A 20,294-nucleotide genomic window follows, 5' to 3' on the forward strand; every position below is an offset into this window, starting at 1 on the left:
CTTTTTGTTGATATATTTAAAAAGTATTGTTTGTACATTCTAGCTTGGTGTCGGTTGAGCAGCTGGGATTTTGTGGAGTGACAGCAAATGTGTAGGCAGAACTGAACTCAATATCCTACCAAGTAGGCTAGTTCAAGATGGTAGGGTGGCTTGCTAATTGAAATTGTTCTACCAGTTGAACTGAATTTAAACACTTCTCACAAAACGGAGCATACTGGGATGATGAAAAGCCATCAAACTAACCAGTAGTTTGATGTTTAGAATTTCTAGTGTGTAATTGGATTCTTGATTTTCAAATGTACTCGCTATTCACATAATTTATTTTTTGAAAGGGGTAATGTTTTATATTATGACCTAGTGACTCTTAAGAGTTACTTACAGTACTTAAAGTGGCTCAGAAAAAGGATGATGTAATTTATATCATGTGTCTATCTTCCCTCTAAATACTCATTATGATTTTTCATTCTTATCTTTCTTGACAGCTCTATAATTTAAAGATACTGTAGTTGGAGTGGTTGCCTGGGAGTCAAAGCAAATAGTGGTACTTGAAATGATAATTTTTAGATATTAATAAAAAAAAATTTCCTCTTAAAAGTCTTTAAAATGCACTAAACTTGGTCTGTGTGGACTCGCACAAAGGAAATGCAAATGTTCTTGTGGCTTCGTTATTTCGTAACCCTCAGGAAAATCCTGTGGGACAACACTGCACAGAACACATTACAGGATGCCTCGAACCACAGAATTTTATTATGGCTTCTGTGTCTTAAATGTCATTAGTGTAGTTTTTAAATTCCATATGCTTCCCAGCGATATTCAGATTGGATTTTTCAGCTAGAATAATAGTCTTTTTGCTGAGATAAGATATACTAGGTTTTTATGCCCTTCCCCAGATTAATTTAATTCCTCATTTTTGCAGTTTAGTTGAACTGCTTAGTGGACAATCCTATCATGTACATGTGAAATACTGAATATTTATATCAAGGTGTTGATGATCTAGGGAAAATAGACTTTTCGTGTATGAGGGTGTCTAGAAGTTAATATTCTCAATGATTTAGCTGATCTGGCTAGCTAGGCAGTCATCCTCTTCTTTTCTCATAATTCTGCATTTTTCTTTCCAAAGTTGCTCTTGACAAAGTAGAATCCCTCTCTGATACTAGTATACAAGTGGCCACACTCTTTACCCAATAACTTTCAAGACTCCTAAAAATTATAGCAATATAACTATGAGAAAAGGCGATATGGTGCTAATAAAGCAACAAAGCAATTCTTAACAAAGTTAATAGGCATCTATTTAGTCTTTACCTTTTTTCTTTTTCTTTCCTTCTTCCTTTTTTCTTCTTGTACTAGATATCTACCCAATTTCGATTTCTGAAATACACTGCACTGAGAACTAAGGGGCACAGAAATGGGACACAATGCAGAAGATTAATATTATTCATTCATTCAACAACTATTTCTGGAGTATGTATTATGTATAGATGCTCCTCTAGTTTCATAGAATATATTAGTGAACAAAATAAACAAAAATATCTGTCCTTGTGGGGTTTATTTTCTAGTGATAAAGACAGACTATAAACAACATAATAAAATTAATATATAAGTAAAATTTACAATATGTGTTGTGAAATGTGACAAGTAAAGTAAAACATCTAGCAGGTTAAGGGTTTCAAGAATCTGGGGATGGCAAATGTGAGGAGAGGGATGAATAGCAAAGAACAATTTTAAACAGTAAGCCTGTTTAAAAAGCTGAAATTTGCACTGATCTGAAGGCATTAAAACCAATCCTTGAATTAGAGGATCTCCAAGACACTTGAATTATATAATTGAGCAGGAAGTACACAGATAGACTAACCATGACAGAAAACACCAAAAAGCAATACATCTCAAAGAACAAATTAAAAGAACATAGTAGATCTCTGTGGGTATTGAAGGAATGCACCACACAGAAATGATTAAAATTTAAAGATGATAGTAAGGATTGAATGAAGGGAAGAGAACTTTTCTGCTGAGAGTGAAGTAAAGTTTAAAGGTAGAAATAAATGCTGCGATAGGAATGAGTGAATCTTTTTAATGAGTAAACTTTATTTTATCCTACTGATGACCTAGAAAGACCTTCAAAGTGGGCCTTCTCTGCTTTCAAATATGAAATATACCCTGGGGACTTATGTGAGACTAGGAAGGTTAATCAGATTAATTAAAAGGAATGGCAAATCTTGATCCAACCCATTGACATAAAGGAGTAAAAGATGAAAACTTTAAAATTATTAATGACAGCAAATCAGGCTTTGCAGAGTCAGGGAGTCAACAGAACACGCCGGGGCATCAGTTTCAAGGCAGCGGTGCTGCAGGGAGAAGGCGACAATAGGAGGAGATACAAAGACAGAACCACAAACATTGCTGTATTCTGGATGGAAATACAGAGAGAGCACAGAGAATGTCTTTGAACTTAACTTTAAATCTCACAAAGGAAAAAATATACATATCATTTGAGCAAGCAAAGAATGCTTGATAAACTTTAGTTTATGCAGTAAAAGAAGACAATAATTCTAGATAGGCTTAAAAATAAAATGTTATTAGTATTTAAAGACTTATAAAAACTTTAATTTCATAATTTGTGCTCAATATTTGAATTTTTATAGCTTGAGCTCTGAAGCTACTTGCAGAGCATAACTTTGCCCATTTGGGCTCTGGAACTACCTGCAGAGCCAGCAACCCGTCTCTGCCGACTGTACTGTTTAATAAATTGAATCCCTTGCATCGTTGTTAATACTCCCTGTGCTATGATTGTGTGATTAAAGACAGCCTTTTTGTACTACAAGCCAGGGCTGAAACTAGGACCTGAAAAATGCTTTATCATATATTGGTCTCACCTCACATCCCTACTTCCTTGATCACTGAGTCAGCAACCATTCAAAGTCCAGTTGCCTCCACCAGTCAGAAAACAAATAATGTTAACTTTATGTTCTTGTTTCTCCTAGCGACCCATCTCTTCAATCAACAGCTCTTTGCAACTTTTGCCTTTATAAACCCTGTCCTATTCCCTCCACTTTACAAGCTATTATTGGTTCATACCAAAGGCTGTTTCCCAGTTTGCAAATCATTATCTGATTAAACCTGAAATTTATTTTTAAAAAGGTGTCTCTGGACTTTTGTTTACATCTTGGATAAATTTCATGCTAGAATGAATACAGTAGTTATAGAATTCAGAGAATTAATATAACCCTTAAAGTCTATGCAGAAGAATTAATATAAGTATAAAATGTTTTCCAAGTTGAGATTATATTTAGTGAATGAACTTGTATGATATATCTAGACTAGAGATACCTTAGAGGGATAATTTAATAAGTACATTAAGCCCCTTATACAAGTTGAAAGGTAGGTTAACAGATATATTTAACATTGTCAGACAGTTTGATTTGCATAATTTTTATCAGTATTTAAATTTTTTTTTGGTTTATGTTTTGAAGGGTATATGAAAGAATATGTCAACTTTGAATTATTTTTGCTCAAGTTCTGACTCATGGAAATAAGAAAAAAAAGTTATGCATCTCTATATTTTTATGGAAAACATGCCAAATCTGAAAGAATCAATCTCATTGAAAATTTGTACCTCTTTCTTTCATGCTATAATAAATATGTATTTTTAAATCATCATTTAAAAAATTTAACTGGATTATTTTTGCTTCTTTGTTTGTTTGTTTGTTTGTTTGAACTTGCCAAGAATTAGTTCCCTTATATTCAACTTCCAGGCCAAGTTAAAAACAAAAAACAAAAAACCCAAAGCAACAACAGCATCACCAATCAATTATTTTCTAAGATGATTCATCCTCCAAGACTCTTCTACTACAAGCATGATATGATCTCAGAACAGGAGTCCATTGATGTGATACTCTGGCCCTCCTGATTTCTAAATGTCATGTGTTGCTTATCCTATGTAACATTATATTTAACCTTCTTAAAGAGGAAGGCATTCATGATTTCCAAAGAACAAATCAAAATGGAAATGGAAATTTATGATACCCTTTCCACAGCTAAGGTATTTTTCACCAATGCAGTATATTATCATTTAATGTTCTGTAAGGAGAATGATATATAAAAGAGGTAAGCAAAATAGAGAAGTAATTTACTTTTTTCTGTTTATATTAAATCCTAGCAGATTAGCTTTTCTTCTGCTGTCCCTTTCTTGCCATAATTTATATTTCTACTTGTCAGGCAGACTTGTTCTATTTAACTGATCGTTATATTCACCTAAGATGGAGGCTGACTGTGTCTCCATTATTAAAATATTACCTCAAAAATATTAAAAGGAATGCATTTCTATAATCAATTGAATTTTCAGCAGAAACTATATTTTTTAATGCTAAATTAAAATGAAAAATATCACTTAAGGACTAACCAAGCAATGTCTAACTACACATATTTATGGAGAACACAGAGAAGGATTTTCAAGAAGAAAATACAACTTTTTTTTCGAGTATTTATTTCCTTGCTTTCTAGTGTAGACCTTGCATTTAAAAAAAAGTCAGTTAATGTCCTATCTTTGTCTAATGGTTTTTCATTATCAATGTTTAAATAAGTCATTTTTTCAGCTGAAAATCTAGAATTAAAATAACTAAGCAGAAGTTTCCTAAATAATTTCTGTGTTTAGGCAGGATCATATTTTGAAATTACGCAGGGATTTTATCTGTGATAGAGGAGTCCATTCAGTTAAAGGGGAAAATTTTCACCACAATGTCATTAAAAATTTCTTTATCTTTGTTACTGTTGGGGTCCAGAGCAGGCGACCCCAAAATATCACACAATGGCGTATTATTTTGAATTGAAATCACTTGAGAAGCAGCAAGAACAGGAAGAGCTCTCTGACTCTCTTTTGTCTCTCTAAATTCTGGAAATAAATCTCACGTGGAAGGTGTCCTCCCTACTATAAAAGGGCTAACAAGCAATCAGATTAACAGAGACAGCCTTTTAGCCAGAGATAGAGAACCTATAGCTGAGAAGCCTACATAAACAAATCCTTGTTAATTTTACTAATTTACTGCCCTAAGCCTACATTCTACTTAAATTCCTTACTAACTAGATATCCCAACAACTATGCTCCTTTGTCCTGTCAATTTCTCACAAATTTATTATTTCTTTGTTTAAAAAGCATAAAGAGGTGCCTGTTTCAATCATTTCTTTGAGCCTCATTTTATGATCTGAGCATCATATCATGACCTACTATTATGTACTTGTATTGTTTTTCTCCACAACTAGTCTTGTGTCAATTTTATTTTATTGTCTAGTTGTAAGAACTAAAGAGTAGTGAAGTGAATTCTTCCTCATCCTGACATTACAAATGATATTACAGTTTCATATCAACAACAATGTTGTAAATATCCCAAACTACTACACTCATCACCTTTGGGCTTCTTATTTAATATGTTATTAAAGGAAAAATATTTATATATAATAAATTTCATATTTTTAAAACCATCTAAATAACAAGATAATGATAGTTTCCTCTGAGGTTCTTTTTTTTTTTTCTTTTTTATTGTTTTTCTTTTTTTTTTTAATTTGAAGCATTATTTCAAGTTGGATTTATATTTACCAGAATGTTAAAGGGGCACATAGCACAATGGAAGATTAAGAAATTCTGACTAATAATAGTCCATTCTAGTTTGATTTATAAAAAATTCTTTTAAATTCATCAAAAATACATTTAATCATTAAAGGATTGCCCTGAATTTTACAAATTCATATACTTAGGTTCTGATCTTTGTTTCTCTCTTCCTTCTTTGTTCATTATGAGGATGAATAACATGTGTTGAGGGACGTTCTACCATTTGTTCTCTGCATCATATCAAACATTTTATATATATATATATGTATGTATGTATGTATATATATGTATGTATGTGTATATATATATATGTATGTATGTATATATGTTTAGTTTGGCCTGCTTTGATGTGACAAATGGGTACATGCAGTTTCCTTCAATACAGTTTTCTTTCATAGTTATTTTCTATATGTGAAATGCACCTTGTAATTTCACAGATGCTCATAAAAACAGATTAGGAAGTATGATTCAAACCATGCCATGAAGGTGCCCCTTCCCTAAAATCTGAATCATGAGCAAAGGGGCAAAGAGTCTGAAAATGTTGAATTTTTTAGTCTATTCAAATAGGTGTTATAAATTCAATTCTGGGTTGAGTTGGCAAAACCATACTATTATTTCAGTAAATTTCTTCTCATTTATGTTAGTTGGAGTCAGTTCTTTTGAAACTCAAAACTAACTCTATAATCTCTCAGTTGGCATCCTAGAGGAATTGCTGCAGATGGCACTATTCCATTTTATTATTTTTAAATTAGTTTGAAAAAGCTGCTCACTTTTCTTTGCTAATAAGATTTCCTGCATGAATGACTCGAGCTTAAAAGTTATTTCTCCTTCTTGTTTAGCTTCTCTTTTTACTCCCTCTTCCTCGCTAACAATTTAACAAACTCCTAGTTGTTACATAGTTAAGTTGTAAAAGTCCTATTTGCAGAATGAAGGGGAGCAGAATTTATCACCCAAAAATATGCCTCTTTGGCATAAGTATTATATTAAGCTGGTTATTTTTAAGAAACTGCAGTCAATGGAAAAGCTCTAAAAACAGTAGAATGTACTCTTTTATAATAGAAATTTACATTTATAAGGGAAACCTCCCTTCGTTTCTCCCTTACATTTCTCCCTCTCTGTACCTGGATGACTCAATCTCTAGAAATTTATTAATGAAGAAAGCATGGACTTAAATCTGCATAACTTTACTCCTATTTACTGTGCTTTGGCTGATAACATCCCATAATTGACTCCCCTTACTCCCTATATCTTTTTTTGTCTTTAGCTAGAGATGGTATTTAACGTGGTGGCTTGGGCCATTATGGGGAGTTACTACTCAGTTTTCCTGGGTCTCTCCCATGTATACAGTAAATTTGGATGTTATTAAACTTCTGTTTTGTTGTTGTTGTTGTTGTTGTTGTTGTTAATTTGTCTTTTATTACAGTGGAGGGTCTCAGCCAAAAACCTAACAGGGTAGACAAAAAAATATTTTTCCTTCTCCACAAGAATAATAGCTTATGAATTAATCACTTATATTTTCCTCATGAATTTCAACTTAGCTTGAACAGTATATTAAATAACATTACTTGCTTTTAATCTATATAATGTATATAAAAGCATTTTCAACAGGATAAGGCACTAATACAAGAGAATAATATTGATAATTTATTTAATTATTAAATGACAATGATATTTATTATTTCAGTATGATACTCTTAGAAATAGCCTTTCATTTCCCAGAGTGCATAACAAAAACCAGCACAATGATTGTCATAATAATAAAAGATAAATTCAAGAAGGTAGAAATTAAAAACAGAATTTATGGCCATGCCACCCTGAACATGCCTAATCCTGTCTGATCTCGGAAGCCAAACAGGGTTGGGCCTGGTTAGTACTTAGATAGGAGACCACCTAGGAATACCAGGTGCTGTAGGCATTAAAAAATGAAAACTAAAAACAGGGATGGAAAAGAGGAAATTGTTGCAATAGACCAAGTGAAAGAAGTCTTAAAGTGGTAGAAGTCTTAAAGGAGTAGAAAAGAGAAAAGACAAAAAAGCACAGGAGAGGGAAAAGAGACATTTCAGAGAGTGAATCAACAACTTTGGCAACAGGTTTCATAAGAAAAGATGGGGAGGGTATGGGAAATATTTTAAAAAATTAAGAGTTCTAGCAAAAATGAAATTAATGAATAGAAAAAAAAAGGACTTGGGAGAAAATGGTTAAAATAATTAGTGCAAAATTCAGCAAAGAGAGATTGAGGTACTAGTAAGCTTTCCATGTGGAGATATCCAAGTAATAGGTAAGAGATCAGGGATGGTTATATAAAATTATAAATCATATATCAATTGTTGAAATGATGATCAGAAAAGTCCATCCAGGGACAGAATCTTAAAAAATTTACATTTATTTTTACTTTTATTTTTAAGAGTTTAGGAGATTTAAGAGAGGAATAGACAAAGAACAGCTGAAAAAGGACACTGAGAAAAGATATTCAAAACAGTCAAACCAAGAGAATATAAATCATTCAAATCCAAATGAATAAAATGCAAAGAAAAAACTGAAGTTATGAAGAAGTCATTGGATTCAGCCCTCAGCAAGCTTTTGGAAATTTGGGAAAGCAGCTTTGGTAGAGTGCTAAGAACAGGAATCACTTTGCAAGGAATTCATTTTGGCCCCAAATATATATGAATTTCCTGGCTACTAAGTTCTACATTGGGAAATCTGCTCCACTGTGCATCCAATGGCTGGCTGTCTGAACAGAAATATGAGGTTTCTTATTGTACAACATTCTTCCTTTTGATGTTTAACATTCTTTGCCATTATTTCTTCTCTAGAAAAAAAAAAGCAATGAAATTGAATTTTTTTTCCAAAAGAGTCTATTTTCTTTTGAACAGAGGACATTTCCTATATGGTTAATGTTTAAATATGCAGTTATTACATAATAAAAAATTACCAGTCTGCTTTATTTAATGTAATTTGATGCAGTTTTTCTCAGGAGTGTTTAGCTAGAATCCTTACACGATGGTGTGTGAATGTAGATTTTAATATAAAGATAATCACAATGAACAGTTCCCACCTTAACACAGGTGAAAAAACTGTAGTATATCTACCTTAAAATGTAGTAACAGAAATTTCAATCCACTTAGACACATTTAAACAAACATTATCATTTTATTATTGACTTATAAAAATTTTTACCATACTATTTATGTTATGATATGAAATACTAATCATGAAATGTAACCAGCTTGGTTTTGGGGAATTAACATCATCAGCATATACTTGGTAAATCTAAATTATAATCTTTTAAAATATTTAGAATTAGTGTGTACTATGACCAAATATAGTTGTATACAATAGAGTTGTATCTATATTTATATGTTTTATTATTGCCGAATTAAGTAAATTGAGATCCTAGTATTAACAAAATACTAAGTTAAGAGAAGTAGTTAAGAGAAGCAAGTGACATTTTTAAATTCAATGTTTCACTTTTAATTTTAAGGAATAGATTCTATTGTAATTATGTTGACTAAAGAATTCTGAGTTTTCATAAGTTAATCATCATAAATGAGTTATAAAATAAGCATAAAAAGAAATACTTGTCATTTGATAGACTGAGATTGATAAGATTTTGTATATCTTTCTTTCAAAATAAATCAAAATTTCAACAGTATGAACTAAATGAGAAGCCAATCTGATTTATAAAAACAACCACATGAGATAGAATAAGTTATCAAAGTTCCAATTTTAATAAAAGTCATAGCTGTGAATGTAAACTATGTGAGAACAATGGCCTTGCCCCTTTGTTTGCTGCTGTCACAATATCTAGGACAAATCCTGGCATATATTAGACACTCAATAAATACTACTGTTGAAGTAACACTTCTCCCACTTCAGCCTCCTTTCTGTAACATCAGAGGAAAATTTCCTCTCTGTTACTTTCTGTTGAAACTATTAAATAAAACTAAATCAAAACACTCAGAGGACTTGTTTTAAAGAACAATTTAATTAATATATAGGATGTTTTTAAGATGAGATTTGCTTTTAGGTAATGCAAATTCAAAAACAAACATCAACTAGTCTTTTAGGTAAATAATCTAAAAGACTATTAAAAAGTCCAAGTTAGTCATCAATACATAACCAGTAGTAAAATTAGGTCCTGTTTATACTTCACTGCGGAATTTATTTTTCACCATTTGGGAAAGTATAAGGAAAAACATCTCTTGGTTTAAGAATATTTTTCTCTGTTTAATTTTAGTTGCATATTTTTCATTTTTAGATTATTATTTTTCATTTGAATCTGTAAAGCTGTTAGAAAATGTGGAATAAATTACTGAGGTAATCATCTGCTGTTTTACCATTTCCTTCTGGTGCCAGCTAAATTTAAAATGGGAATATCAGTGTTTAGAGATTTAAATGTTAGGCATGATTGAAATAGTATCATTTGAAAGAAAAGCTCCCAGACAAATCTCTCAACATGTATTGAAAAGGCAGCTAATTTTAATGACTACCCTTCATGTTCTACAATTAGTCTATTTAATGCATTCTTCCCTTTCTAAAAGTGTAGTTTCAGACAGACTACTGACAAAATGATATAGCTTTATTGCTAGAATTTAAATCTGGCAAGAAATACAAAACAAAATGATATCCCCCTGAAATGACTATAGAGTTAGCCACACCCCACTACTTCTGGAAATGTATATTCCTGGAAGCTTTTGACCACAAAGGTATCTAAGTTACCATAATTTCTAATTAATGGAACTGTAGTGAAGAAACAATTATTTTGTCAATTCTCACAAACATGTTACAAAAACATTATGTCAAAAGATTTTTCTCCACTATGTCCTGGGAGCACATATCAGACCCTATATTTCTAACAAGGATATGCATTACTGATACAAGTTAAATAGCAGCCAAAGAACATGTTTCTTGGGACAACTGTCAAGTTATAGAGTTTCTCCAATAATTTAGCACTCGTCAGACACACTACCTTTGAGTGCTATGTTTTCATTCAACCATTCGATCCATGTGAGTTTGTGTCATGCACTACTGAGATGTCTATATTGTCAAAGAGTTCACTATACTTGGGCAGACCAAAGCTAGAGTCAGGTACAATGAGTAAAACTAGAAGTTTTGTATACAGATCTCGTCTGTTAACTACAGAAGAAAAAGACAATAATCTATTCTTTCTCTATTATTTCCATGAGACACATTGAGCTTGGAACATATTAAGAGCTGAGAATATATTTGTTAAATAAACAAATAAGTGAGTATTCTAGAAAACATGCGACACACGCCTTAAGGTAAGGGAAAGTCAAGAAAATCAAGCAAATTCTTGTGAGATTTAAATTCTTGCAATAAAAGTATCTCGTTTCGTCAGTAGTTTGATTATGACTGCACTTTTATACCTAGAAAGGTAGACAGCCTGAGCTCCTGGGCAGGCATTAAAGATTGGGCAGGATCTAGGATAAGTAGCAAAGTTATATTGGTATTGAAAGGTATATTGTTTAGTCAAACTGAAAAAATATATATTTTTGATATAAAGAGTAGGCCAAAAATATTGAAAAATATTGAAGAAATACTTTACCTTTAAGTAGTGACTTAATTTTATTTGCTTAAAATTTTTTTCTATAGTTGTATTAGGCACCAAAATATGTTTAAGCGACTCTGATAAAGCATTAAATTTACAAAAAATTATTTCCTATACCAAAGGATTTACCATTGAATCCTCTTACAGATTCATCCTTTACATTAAAATATGAGTCAATTTACAGAAGTTTCAATAAAAACTGAAAGCAAACAACACTAAAAACTTTATTGCCTTTTAGCTAAGCTTTGAACTCTCATGATTTGCTATGTACATGAGGAAATTTAAGGATACCATTATGGACTCATTTTGAGGCCAAAGAAATATAAATAAAAAATGAGTAATGATTTAAGGAAGCAAAGGATAACATAAAGAATATTCAAATAAAGTACAATAGGCTGATACAATGAAAAGTTCTTGTCAAATGACCTAAGAAACTTTTTACCTCTTCAAGAAAGAGGGAGAGATATGACCCCCACCCTTCCTCAGATAGGTAAGTAAGGATTAGGTCTGGCTTCTTTTACCTCTAGGATTAAAGGTTCTTTGTTTTTGAAATTTTAGAGCTCTGAAGGGGTTATTAAACTGTATTTACCTATATAAGAAAGTATTTACCTATATAAGAAAGCCTTACCTATATAAGGCTTTGGGACTCCTGGATGTAAACAAAAGTTGCTCAAGCCAGAGAATTGAACTGGATTACCTTTCCTGTTAATGGTGATCTGCAACCTAGCCTCACACACAGTTCTGGGGAAGTGGCACATACCCTGAGTAAGGGTAGGTGCATAAATATTTTGAAATTTGGAGAGAATTATCCAACATAGCAATGAGGAAGAGAACTTGACAGCAGAAATGTCATCTTTCAAGTACACACCTAGGGTAAGGCAAGGTCTACCTTAAGTGGCAACCATAATAGATTAACCAATCAAGTCTTCTCAACCCATTTACTTGGACTATGTAAGCCCTAGAGCTTTATAACCCAAGAGTAAGTGTGCATGAAAATGATTGCTCTTGGATATGGGTGGAAAGAAGCTGAAAGCCAGGTTTGATTGAATTAAGGACCAAAAGTAAGAGAGAAGGAAGAAAGGAAAGAATCACTCCATTTACAAATTACTACAAGTACAAAAGCTAGAACAAAACTGTAAACAATGTAGCCTTGGATATAGATACCTAAAAATCAATTTATGAATTCTTTTTCAAAAACTAAAGGCATTACTCAATGTAAACATAAATATCTCTAAGCAGATGCGGTTTCAAATTTAAATTTATTTTCCCAAATTCATGATATTTTAGCGTTAATGAAGCACCATATGTAGGTTTACTCCAACAAAAATAAATTTATGTTAAAGAGGCAAAGAGAGCCTAGCTAACATATTTTGAGTAGCTAAATAAATCTGTTATATATATACATATATATGTATATATATAAAATTATTAAGCACATATAACCATATAAACATCAAATCGAACCATAAAAAGAAATTCAAAAAATATTAAAATGTCATGATGCTGACAAGTCCTCTTCATGAGATTCAATTTTTTCAGTTCTGTGTGGCTTCTACCACATGGTAGGTTCTTTGCTAAGTGTTTGAGGGTCATCTTTACAGGGGCTGGAGGTGACATGTCCTACTTTGTTGACACCACACTGTTTTCCTAACACTAGGTATTTATAAATATAAGGAAAAAGTATTTGTATGTGTGTTTATATGTGTGTATGACACGAAATGACAGAGGGCTTGAAATTACCAATGCCCATTATTGATTGGAAAAGTCCACTTTCAGCAACAGTCAAGGTTCCTTGTGCATACACATGTAACTACCAAAGTTAATGAAAAAGTGAAGAAAACAAAAATCCAGATAGAAGAAAGTGAACTTATGAAAGTCTTGATTATTAGTAAAAGGAAGGTCTAGAATATGGAAATGAAGTCTTTATACTAACTTTTAAAATCTGTCTACTACTTCTTTGTTGTCAAATATTTGTTTACAAGGCCAAGTTCCAAAACTTATAAAATTAATGATTTCCTCAACAATGCAACAAAAGGCTTGATTAGTAGATCTGTTTTTAAGTTTGGCTCCTATTTATACATTTTTGTTGGCTTTATTCTTCATCACATCCATGATATTACAGAATTTTTATTGTTTTTAGAAATATTAAGTGGTTAACTGTGCATATTAATCTCGTCAAAAGAGAAGAGTTTCCAAATGTTAGTCCCTTCTTGAAAGCACCAAAAAATTTTATGGCACATAATGATATATTATGATTGATCCTGTTATCTATTAACTCTTAAAAAGTTTAATCAGTTATTTCTTTTTGAGAAAAAGCCCCTCAAAATGACAACTGGCATATTTGATATAGATCTGAGTCAGGCTAGTTGCACAATGGGTTTATTTCTGATTTTTAACATCAATGAGTATTTGTTGAGTTACTACTAAATACAAAGCTGTAATAGATGATATTTAGTTTATACTAAACATGCATCAAAGGTGAGGGGCAGTTTCAGGTGAGCACTTCAATGCCCTCTTACACGTGTGGTAGCCTTTAACAAATTTTACAACTTTCTACTCATGAATGAAGAAGACATACATATTGTCACAAATTCATCTGCAGAGGGAGTCCTTATAGATTATGCAAATATGTTATCTGATTTAGCATAGTCTCAAATTGTCTTAAGGAAAAAAAGATTTTTTTTTTTTTTTGTAATTAACCAATGTTATTTATTTTCTCTGTCTTTGCCCTCAAGATCAATGACAGTAGAACAATAAAACATGGTAAGAGAGCAAATTGATGGTCACCAGATGGGAGGGGGTCTGGGGGATGGGTGAAAAGGGCAAAAAGGATTAAAAAGTACAAATTACCAGTTATAAAAATAGTCACAGAGATGTAAAGTACAGCATAAGGAACATAGTCAAGAATATCATAACAACTATGTATGGTGTCAGATGGGTACTAGGCTTATCAGGGTGATCACTTTGTAAGGTATATAAATGTCTAATCACTATGTTGTACACCTTACACTAATATAATCTTGTATGTCAATTGTAATTGAAAAAATTGTTTTCCAAAAAAGAAAATAGTAGGAATATGTCGGCCAAAGAATAGGTCAAAGGGGAGGAGAGAAGGTCCATCATTGGCTTTAATTTTGGTCACTCTCACTGTTATTTCCTTTCAGTTTTCTGACAAAAGTTTGAGCAACACAGATTAGAAATCTATAGTTTTCAGGCCATTTTACATAAATTTATTTTTGAGTGCATAACATTAAAAAATTCAGAAGGTACAAAGATATAAAGCAAAGTCTCCCTCTCACCTATGTTACCCAAATACCCAGCTATCTCTCTGGAGACTTTTGATGTTCCGCATGTGTGTGCATGTGTGTGTCCTTTCAGAGATGTTCTAAGCAAATTACATGCACACAGACATTTTTTGTGCAAAAGGTATAATGCTGCATACATTGTTCTTCATTTTGCTTTTTAAAGATTTAACAATTGATCTCTAAAATTATTCCCTATCAGTTTATAAAAAGAGTTTATGAAGAACTCTTCTCTCTCTCTCTCTCTCACACCAGTTGGCTACTTTTTATCCTATCCTGTGGTTGTAAAAATATTTAATCCATATTGTTTTCATTGGCATAAGTAGAAATCTCAATTTTTCTTCAATGAATAAGCATGTACTTCTGTCATTCCTAGTAAGTCTAATTGTACCTGCAAGATACTTTTAGATGTAAAATTACTCGGTTAAAGGATATGTATATTTGAAATTTCAAAAGCTATACTTGAATTGCCCTTCATAAAAGTTTTACCAATTTATATTCCTGCCAGCAATAGATAAGAGCGTTTGGTCCCCACACCCTATCACCACCAAATACAAACATATCATTTTCAACTTGACAGGTGAAAAGTGATTTTCTAGTATCCTGGACATCTTTCTCTTATGGTCTTCACTACAATTGTAGTTTTATTGTTTTACATTAAATAATTGTCAATTTTGGAATTTATAATGATGTAAGATTTAAGGTGTATATTCATTTTTTCCCAGATGGTTACTGAAATTATGTACACATTTGTTAATGAATCCATCCTTTTCTCACAGACTTGGAAAGATGCCTTTATTATATACTAAAATCTCATAACTAATTAGGTCTTCTGAGGTTTTACCTCGTCTCATTGACTTGTCTTCATAGTTTTACTTATAGCATATTAAAATATGTCTTAATAACTGATAAGTATTCTCATTCATTACTTTTTAAATTGAGGATCTTAATTGTTCACATAAACATATTTCAACAGAGTTATCCCTAGTAAGAAAGCTTACTTCCAAGAGTTGCTCTCAAGTTTTATTTATAAAGGGCCATGCTGTACATTTAAATATAGAATAGTATTCTTCAACATTTCCTTGCCAAGATAAAATATTTAAGTGACATTAGGGATAAAGAGATTTGTGTTAGCAAGATAGCCATTATTTATGTTAGCAATTTAGTTAGCAGATAGTATCCACATCAAAATATTTCCAATATTAAATTATTGACTTAAAACGAATTTCAAATACTTAAATTACTGATTTCAAAACTAAATTAGAAGTACAAGCAATTAGTAAATTGAAGGCTGACTACTAAAAACAGATGTAAAAGTAAATGAAAGATATTACTGATAGATTAATCAAAACAAAACATTGTGGAACATAAAAATTGAGATGAAATGACTGGAATTTTAATTATTTGGGACAGATTTTCTGAAGCTGGGTTTAATTTTGGTAAATTAACTATGTCTGTATTTTCTACCATATGGAGAAACACAACAACAACCTCGAGCATCTAGCACCACTCATTTACCTCTGAAGTCAAAACTGTCCTATCTTTCCTCCAACTGAGTAGCTACTGTGGTAACAGCAGTCTACCGATTCCACTCAGCCACCATGTTTGGCTCATGGACATGGATATGGGTAGGCTAGGGAGGAAAACTTAAGCAAAAGACAGAAGTGAAAGAAATATCATTACTTCATTAGGTAGAGAATGAGAAAGGCCAGTAGTTTCTTTTTTTCTTTTCCTTTTTTCTTTTTCTTTTTTTTTTTTTTAAGGAGGATAAAGAAAAGTTAGGGAATCAAGCAATCAGGTGCTCCATGTGTCAATTTCTTCTGTTTTGGCCAGGAGTAAGTCTTCCAGCTCTTGCAAAGTGTAAATTTAAGCTGTGGTGTTCACTCTGGCCCCACCCCCGCCCAAACCCCGATGTGTAGTAAATTACCAATCCTCGTTTCCATCCACTAGCATTGCATGTCTTCTGGTTCCTAAGGTACAAAATTTCCAATAATATATACTGGAACAGAGGGAGGAGTGAAGAGGAAGGAGTGGTTAATGTTAAAGGGAGAGATTTACCAGAGTTCTATGGTTCCTATAGTAACAGCTCCTTTTGTTTGTACATATTCAGAACAGCTGCTTCCTTTGGGTTTCTGGTAGTAGGGATATTACAGAGGTAATCGAGGGGAAAAGAAGTACCACTCTGACCATGGAACATTGTTTTCATAGTCAGATTATTCTTCTTTAAGTGGGTTTAACTTTATATTAGAGTTAAACGTGGGTTTTGACTGTTGGTAACAAGATCTTTTAAAAGATAAATTTCACCAAGGAAAGACCTAACTGTGCTGTGACCTACAAGATGTCTTGTGCTAACTTGAATAATAGACCTCCACTCACATGTGCTCTTAAGACTTGAAACCATCCTTTCTCTTTCTGCATGGCATACATGCAAATTGCAGTACAAGCTCCCCAGGAGATATTTCTCTCCCTCTTCCAAATGCCCACAAATCTCTGTTCACCTTTCCAAGTCCTAGTTAATTCCTCTAATTAGAGCTTTTTCTGGCTGCTACCATTTACAAAGTTGTGTTGCTGATTAAAAACAAATGTAATGAATATTTATAAACTAATAATATTTGGTAAATTAACAGTCCTCTTGCCCACATACCGATATTACAACCATACAATTAAAGCCTTCTATAGATCATAGTAAAGAAGGGCCATCTCTAAGGGAAAGTTAGAAAAAACTGTGGTTCCATTTTAAGAAACAAATGCCATAGACATATATATATATACATGTAAATAACATGGAAAATATGCTTAAAAAACAAACACGCTATCAACATACATCATATGTGTATATATATATACATATATATGTGTACATGGCATAAAGTAGAAATGACAGTTAAAAATATTGAAGTAAAACATTAAAAATGGCATCTACTTATTGAGTAGTCAAATTGTATAAATACAAACTTAAGATGTAAATAAGCAAAACAGGAAGTACAGATGTCCTCATAAACAAATTCATATTAAACATATGTGTACTATCATGGTTTTAAAACTTTGGGATTTTGGAAATGTGAAATCTGAACTCAAAGTGATGCTCTTGATTTTTAATTAACATTTTTTCATCATTTGCCTAATGAAGGGCTTTTAAACTTGGCATTTTTAGTAAAATCTATGAAATATTTGGTTGGTTTAATTTGCCAACTGCTGATATTCACAGCTTCTACATCTTAGGCCTCAGTTTATGGCAATTTGATTACATATTAACCTGAGAATTCTCACAACAAGGCACTCATATTATCCTGATATTACATTAAATCTGAAAGAATTAATGTTGCAAACATTAGTTCAAAATTTGAAGGAATGTAGAGACCAATAGAGATGTTTATATTATTTAATTAATTATAGAATTCCTAAACATTACTAGTGGATATCATCTATATGCATAATTATTTGACTTATTTAATAATGGTATTTTAGAATCTAATGATTTTGTACTAACTTCAGTTAATTATAAATTACTAAAGGTGAAATTTTTTGTCTAAAGACAGCACAAATATTCTAATTTCTCTGCTTTCTAACTGCTTGATTTGGGGCAAGTTGTCTAACCTCTGTGAACATCAGTCTCACAAACTATGAAACAATAACATTAATGCCTTTAGGACATGTTTCTGATTAAATCAATTAAGACAAGACATGTAAATTCATGCAGAAACTGTAAATCTCATAGGATGGTGTTACAGTAATATATACTGTGAGAAAGTAACCAGTTTTCATTTTTTATCTCATAATTATTTTGATCTTCACTTTTATCTTCTTTTTACATTCTTATATGTTATCAAAATGATGATTACATCCAAATCTCTTAATTTAGTCAAATTATCTTCTAAACTTCAGACATGAATTTCCTAAATGTTTGCAACTGAAGTCCTGTCGATACCTCAAATTAATTGAATCCAAATCTAAACAGCTCATTGCATCTTCCAAACAAATTTTTCCTCCTTCTATCATATTCCTTGTAAAGGCATGGCATGTCTTCCAGTTCCTAAGGTTCAAAATTTTCAGTTATATTTTCCTTACATCCAGAAGATTAAATTTTATACCTTCACAACTTAGAGCTGTCTCATGTATTTGAGCTCACATTCCATTCCTGTTCAAGTGTGGTTGGGTTTATTAATTTGCTCAGAGTATTTCAGAGAGTCTCCAGAGCTCCAAGTTCCCTGACAAACTAACGACCAACTTCTTTTTCCAAAGAACTGTCTTCCTCAAAGAACTGACGGTTTCTGGCTTCCAACTATACAGTTGAAACTTCTTAGCCCAACTCTCAGGGCATTCCATAACCAAAATCCAGCCCAAACTTTGTTATTTTTATTGCTCTTGTAAAATGAAACTTCTCATAATCTCCTGACATTATCCATATATTTACAACACTGCTTTTTGCAAGTCAGTGCTTACTCGTTTCCCTTGCATGTGTAGCCTTCCTCTATCCCAGCTTGGAGAGGTTAAATGTCACTTCTTTATGAGATTTTCCTCAACATCCTCCCTCTTTTAAGGTAGACATCGTAGGTTCTTCCACTGGCACTTATATTTAGCTTCGTATCATTATTATTTTTATTTCTGATTGCCTTGTGAGATTTTTAGATATATTGTTTATTTAGTGTTTACTCTAGCAACTATTATAATAAACTTTAATATAAAAGCTATTTAAATGAATAAAATTTCTAAAAATTTAAGTGATTTACACATGACTGTATAATTTCTGATCTATCAGTAAAGTACATCCTTGAATTAAATTCCATTTTTTTCTAACCTCTAGTCTGATTTCATACTTTTGTATCTTCGGTATATTTATATTTGAATATTTTATGAATAGCTTTAAAAGTATTTGTATAATGCTATGCAGTTGACAAATAAAATTATTACCGGGGTCTAACTAATGAGTTGTCTTTGCTCTTAAAAAGAATTTTGCAAGAAAGAACAGTCCTTTTCCTTCTTGAAGACACCTGATGATTGCGACTGACGTATGTATCTGGGGACTTGAAATTGGCCAGCTTAAGAAGATAAGCCTGCAGGCTGAAGTAGAGAAGCATAAAAATAAGAAGAACCTAGGTCCATGATGATATAATTGAGCTGTTGAATTACCAATCCTGGATCTGTTCCACCCCCAAACTTTTTGTTATACAAGATAATTATTTCCTCATTATATAATACTCTTATGATCAGGTTTTCTGTTACTCTTTGCCAAAAACATAATAAAAAAACATAGGAATTCAGAGAAATAAACTGATGATAGATGTTGAGATCCAAGAGAGGGAGGGATCAATAGAAAGAAAGAGGGAGAGGGAGAGGAAGGGGGAGAAGGAGAGGAAGAGAGAGAGGGAGCAGAGTCTTTCAAATTTTTATGAGCTAGGCTATATGTTTCTTGCTTAGACATTAATTTCCTGTACTATTTAAAATATATCCCTATTTTGAGTTAGTAAATAAATTTCAGGGTCTTGACTCTAAACAATCTAAAAAAGAAAACATATCACATTCAATCATCATGACAATAACTCTGTAAGTAAAATATTAATGTTTTCTCCTTTTTAGATATGAGAAAACTGAGGGTCCCAAAGGTCATAGTCACTAACCAGAGAAAAATTAGAACTTGAACCCAGATTTTCTGACTAGAAATGCTGTTCTTTTTCACCATACTATGTCGTTTTCATTGCATTCATTTTATTGCCTTATTATAGTCTTTTATTTCTAACTTCTCCATAACATTAATAATATGGCCTCTTTATCGTCATAAAAATAAAATCTTTTAAAATCCTTTATCTTTTTTGTCCCAGTTTAT

At 32.0% G+C, this 20,294-nt stretch overlaps 1 protein-coding gene and 1 pseudogene across 1 annotated transcript in view; one reads left to right on the forward strand and one right to left on the reverse strand.

Moving 5' to 3' along the window:
- Positions 1 to 20,294, reverse strand: part of KCNH7 (potassium voltage-gated channel subfamily H member 7) — a 399,182-nt gene that overhangs the window by 320,690 nt on the left and 58,198 nt on the right. The window lies entirely within an intron of this gene.
- LOC120597338 (uncharacterized) lies at positions 7,396 to 7,514 on the forward strand (annotated as a pseudogene).

This window comes from Pteropus medius, unplaced genomic scaffold (assembly GCF_902729225.1).
Source record: "Pteropus medius unplaced genomic scaffold, Ma_sr-lr_union100, whole genome shotgun sequence".
NCBI lineage: Eukaryota > Metazoa > Chordata > Mammalia > Chiroptera > Pteropodidae > Pteropus > Pteropus medius.